Raw genomic sequence first — 5000 nt, 5'->3', positions numbered from 1 at the left:
AAATGTTAGCCAAGTATGCTAGAATTTACAAGATTCTTGAGATTTAAGGCAAATTTTGAGGCGTTGTGTTTGAGGAAACAATGTGTGGTTGTTGGGGAAATGAAATTGGGCATGGTGGTAAAATGGTTGTCATATTTTCCTTTTTTGAAATGATCCCTTGTTTTAATTGCCAGGAAATGCATCCCAGTGATAACTGCTAAGACAGGAATTGTATTTTTCTGTAGTCAGCTTGGAAAAGAATTTCTGCCTATGACAGAATCCAATGGCAGTGAAGCAACCAAATGCTGTATAGTTTCGTGTGTTGTTGTGGCCGAGTGGTTAAGGCGATGGACTAGAAATCCATTGGGGTCTCCCCGCGTAGGTTCAAATCCTGCCGACAACGATACAAGTCTCTCGCACTTGAACTTTACAAACATTTAACACAAATAAAGTTGTGAGCACCATGCCAGCTCGGACCAAGACTACCAAGGCGTATTGGATCTCCTTCAAGATGCGATTGGATGCATCACAATGGAACGTAGCAGGGAGCTTCTTGCCTTCTCATTGTCGTTTGAAAATAAAAGTACAGGCTTTGTCATGCAGCGTGTTTTTGTCTGTTACTGGTTCACTATGAATTAACTACAAAAAATATTCAGATAGGCACATTTAAGTATCATTTTCTTTATACATGTCTTCCATCATGGGATGAATGCTTTTTAACCTGTTAAAGACACCATTTTCATTGGAGTTGGTCTTTAAGGCCTTAGTGCATGACCATCGGATAAACTGAGTTTTAAATCCAAGCTTAAATCCAAGCTCTAATTTCCGCCTACGACAGAATCCATTGGCAGTGAAGCAACCAAACGCAGTGTAGTTTTGTGTGTTGTTGTGGCCGAGTGGTTAAGGCGATGGACTAGAAATCCATTGGGGTCTCCCCGCGTAGGTTCAAATACTGCCGACAACGATACAAGTCTCTTGCACTTAAACTTTACAAACATTTAACACATATAAAGTTGTGAGCACCATGCCAGCTCGGACCAAGACTACCAAGGCGTATTGGATCTCCTTCAAGATGCGACTGGATGCATCACAATGGAACGTAGCAGGGAGCTTCTTGCCTTCTCATTGTCGTTTGTTAGTACAAGTACAGGCTTTGTCATGCAGTGTGTTTTGATCTGTTACTGGTTCACTATGAATTAACTACAAAAAATATTCAGATAGGCACATTTAAGTATCATTTTCTTTATACATGTCTTCCATCTTTGGATGAATGCTTTTTAACGTGTTAAAGACACCATTTTCATTGGAGCTGGTCTTTAAGGCCTTAGTGCTTGACCATCGGATAAACTGAGTTTTAAATCCAAGCTCTCAACAGAATCTTTCATTTTTCATTAGGGTTATGTTTGAACATTAGAATGAAGATAATTGTTAGCCAAGTATGCTAGATTTTTAAAAAATTCTTGAGATTTAAGGCAAATTTTGAGGCGTTGTGTTTGAGGAAACATTGTGTGGTTGTTGGGGAAATGAAATTGGGCATGGTGGTAAAATGGTTGTCATATTTTCCTTTTTTGAAATGATCCCTTGTTTTAATTGCCAGGAAATGCATCCCAGTGATATCTGCTAAGACAGGAATTGTATTTTTCTGTAGTCAGCTTGGAAAAGAATTTCCGCCTATGACAGAATCCAATGGCAGTGAAGCAACCAAACGCTGTATAGTTTCATGTGTTGTTGTGGCCGAGTGGTTAAGGCGATGGACTAGAAATCCATTGGGGTCTCCCCGCGTAGGTTCAAATCCTGCCGACAACGATACAAGTCTCTTGCACTTGAACTTTACAAACATTTAACACAAATAAAGTTGTGAGCACCATGCCAGCTCGGACCAAGACTACCAAGGCGTATTGGATCTCCTTCAAGATGCGACTGGATGCATCACAATGGAACGTAGCAGGGAGCTTCTTGCCTTCTCATTGTCGTTTGAAAGTAAAAGTACAGGCTTTGTCATGCAGCGTGTTTTTGTCTGTTACTGGTTCACTATGAATTAACTACAAAAAATATTCAGATAGGCACATTTAAGTATCATTTTCTGTATACATGTCTTCCATCATGGGATGAATGCTTTTTAACCTGTTAAAGACACCATTTTCATTGGAGTTGGTCTTTAAGGCCTTAGTGCATGACCATCGGATAAACTGAGTTTTAAATCCAAGCTTAAATCCAAGCTCTAATTTCCGCCTACGACAGAATCCAATGGCAGTGAAGCAACCAAACGCTGTATAGTTTTGTGTGTTGTTGTGGCCGAGTGGTTAAGGCGATGGACTAGAAATCCATTGGGGTCTCCCCGCGTAGGTTCAAATCCTGCCGACAACGATACAAGTCTCTTGCACTTGAACTTTACAAACATTTAACACAAATAAAGTTGTGAGCACCATGCCACCTCGGACCAAGACTACCAAGGCGTACTCGATCTCCTTCAAGATGCGATTGGATGCATCACAATGGAACGTAGCAGGGAGCTTCTTGCCTTCTCATTGTTGTTTGAAAGTAAAAGTACAGGCTTTGTCATGCAGCGTGTTTTTGTCTGTTACTGGTTCACTATGAATTAACTACAAAAAATATTCAGATAGGCACATTTAAGTATCATTTTCTTTATACATGTCTTCCATCATGGGATGAATGCTTTTTAACCTGTTAAAGACACCATTTTCATTGGAGTTGGTCTTTAAGGCCTTAGTGCATGACCATCGGATAAACTGAGTTTTAAATCCAAGCTTAAATCCAAGCTCTAATTTCCGCCTACGACAGAATCCATTGGCAGTGAAGCAACCAAACGCAGTGTAGTTTTGTGTGTTGTTGTGGCCGAGTGGTTAAGGCGATGGACTAGAAATCCATTGGGGTCTCCCCGCGTAGGTTCAAATCCTGCCGACAACGATACAAGTCTCTTGCACTTAAACTTTACAAACATTTAACACATATAAAGTTGTGAGCACCATGCCAGCTCGGACCAAGACTACCAAGGCGTATTGGATCTCCTTCAAGATGCGACTGGATGCATCACAATGGACTGTAGCAGGGAGCTTCTTGCCTTCTCATTGTCGTTTGTTAGTACAAGTACAGGCTTTGTCATGCAGTGTGTTTTGATCTGTTACTGGTTCACTATGAATTAACTACAAAAAATATTCAGATAGGCACATTTAAGTATCATTTTCTTTATACATGTCTTCCATCTTTGGATGAATGCTTTTTAACGTGTTAAAGACACCATTTTCATTGGAGCTGGTCTTTAAGGCCTTAGTGCTTGACCATCGGATAAACTGAGTTTTAAATCCAAGCTCTCAACAGAATCTTTCATTTTTCATTAGGGTTATGTTTGAACATTAGAATGAAGATAATTGTTAGCCAAGTATGCTAGATTTTTAAAAAATTCTTGAGATTTAAGGCAAATTTTGAGGCGTTGTGTTTGAGGAAACATTGTGTGGTTGTTGGGGAAATGAAATTGGGCATGGTGGTAAAATGGTTGTCATATTTTCCTTTTTTGAAATGATCCCTTGTTTTAATTGCCAGGAAATGCATCCCAGTGATATCTGCTAAGACAGGAATTGTATTTTTCTGTAGTCAGCTTGGAAAAGAATTTCCGCCTATGACAGAATCCAATGGCAGTGAAGCAACCAAACGCTGTATAGTTTCATGTGTTGTTGTGGCCGAGTGGTTAAGGCGATGGACTAGAAAGCCATTGGGGTCTCCCCGCGTAGGTTCAAATCCTGCCGACAACGATACAAGTCTCTTGCACTTGAACTTTACAAACATTTAACACAAATAAAGTTGTGAGCACCATGCCAGCTCGGACCAAGACTACCAAGGCGTATTGGATCTCCTTCAAGATGCGACTGGATGCATCACAATGGAACGTAGCAGGGAGCTTCTTGCCTTCTCATTGTCGTTTGTTAGTACAAGTACAGGCCTTGTCATGCAGCGTGTTTTTGTCTGTTACTGGTTCACTATGAATTAACTACAAAAAATATTCAGATAGGCACATTTAAGTATCATTTTCTGTATACATGTCTTCCATCATGGGATGAATGCTTTTTAACCTGTTAAAGACACCATTTTCATTGGAGTTGGTCTTTAAGGCCTTAGTGCATGACCATCGGATAAACTGAGTTTTAAATCCAAGCTTAAATCCAAGCTCTAATTTCCGCCTACGACAGAATCCAATGGCAGTGAAGCAACCAAACGCTGTATAGTTTCGTGTGTTGTTGTGGCCGAGTGGTTAAGGCGATGGACTAGAAATCCATTGGGCTCTCCCCGCGTAGGTTCAAATCATGCCGACAACGATACAAGTCTCTTGCACTTGAACTTTACAAACATTTAACACAAATAAAGTTGTGAGCACCATGCCAGCTCGGACCAAGACTACCAAGGCGTATTGGATCTCCTTCAAAATGCGACTGGATGCATCACAATGGAACGTAGCAGGGAGCTTCTTGCCTTCTCATTGTCGTTTGAAAGTAAAAGTACAGGCTTTGTCATGCAGCGTGTTTTTGTCTGTTACTGGTTCACTATGAATTAACTACAAAAAATATTCAGATAGGCACATTTAAGTATCATTTTCTGTATACATGTCTTCCATCATGGGATGAATGCTTTTTAACCTGTTAAAGACACCATTTTCATTGGAGTTGGTCTTTAAGGCCTTAGTGCATGACCATCGGATAAACTGAGTTTTAAATCCAAGCTTAAATCCAAGCTCTAATTTCCGCCTACGACAGAATCCAATGGCAGTAAAGGAACCAAACGCTGCATAGTTTCATGTGTTGTTGTGGCCGAGTGGTTAAGGCGATGGACTAGAAATCCATTGGGGTCTCCCCGCGTAGGTTCAAATCCTGCCGACAACGATACAATTCTCTTGCACTTAAACTTTACAAACATTTAACACAAATAAAGTTGTGAGCACCATGCCACGTCTGACCAAGACTACCAAGGCGTACTCGATCTCCTTCAAGATGCGATTGGATGCATCACAA

The 5000-nt window shown here is 40.6% G+C and overlaps 5 non-coding genes across 5 annotated transcripts; all 5 read left to right on the top strand.

Annotated features, from left to right (window-relative positions):
* The first annotated feature begins 300 nt into the window (after positions 1-300).
* trnas-aga (transfer RNA serine (anticodon AGA)) lies at positions 301-382 on the top strand. The gene has a single exon. It is a non-coding gene; the product is annotated as a tRNA-Ser (tRNA).
* Positions 383-1703: 1321 nt separating this feature from the next.
* trnas-aga (transfer RNA serine (anticodon AGA)) lies at positions 1704-1785 on the top strand. The gene has a single exon. It is a non-coding gene; the product is annotated as a tRNA-Ser (tRNA).
* A 479-nt stretch (positions 1786-2264) lies between these two features.
* On the top strand, positions 2265-2346 carry trnas-aga (transfer RNA serine (anticodon AGA)). Its single transcript has one exon. It is a non-coding gene; the product is annotated as a tRNA-Ser (tRNA).
* A 479-nt stretch (positions 2347-2825) lies between these two features.
* On the top strand, positions 2826-2907 carry trnas-aga (transfer RNA serine (anticodon AGA)). Its single transcript has one exon. It is a non-coding gene; the product is annotated as a tRNA-Ser (tRNA).
* Positions 2908-4789: 1882 nt separating this feature from the next.
* On the top strand, positions 4790-4871 carry trnas-aga (transfer RNA serine (anticodon AGA)). The gene has a single exon. It is a non-coding gene; the product is annotated as a tRNA-Ser (tRNA).
* The last annotated feature ends 129 nt before the right edge of the window (positions 4872-5000 follow it).

Source organism: Oryzias latipes, chromosome 3 (genome assembly GCF_053564925.1).
Source record: "Oryzias latipes strain Hd-rR chromosome 3, Olatipes_Hd-rR_3.1".
NCBI classification, from domain to species: Eukaryota; Metazoa; Chordata; class Actinopteri; order Beloniformes; family Adrianichthyidae; genus Oryzias; species Oryzias latipes.
The sequence above is the reverse complement of the archived record's forward strand: the minus strand, read 5'-3'. Positions and strand labels throughout refer to the sequence as shown.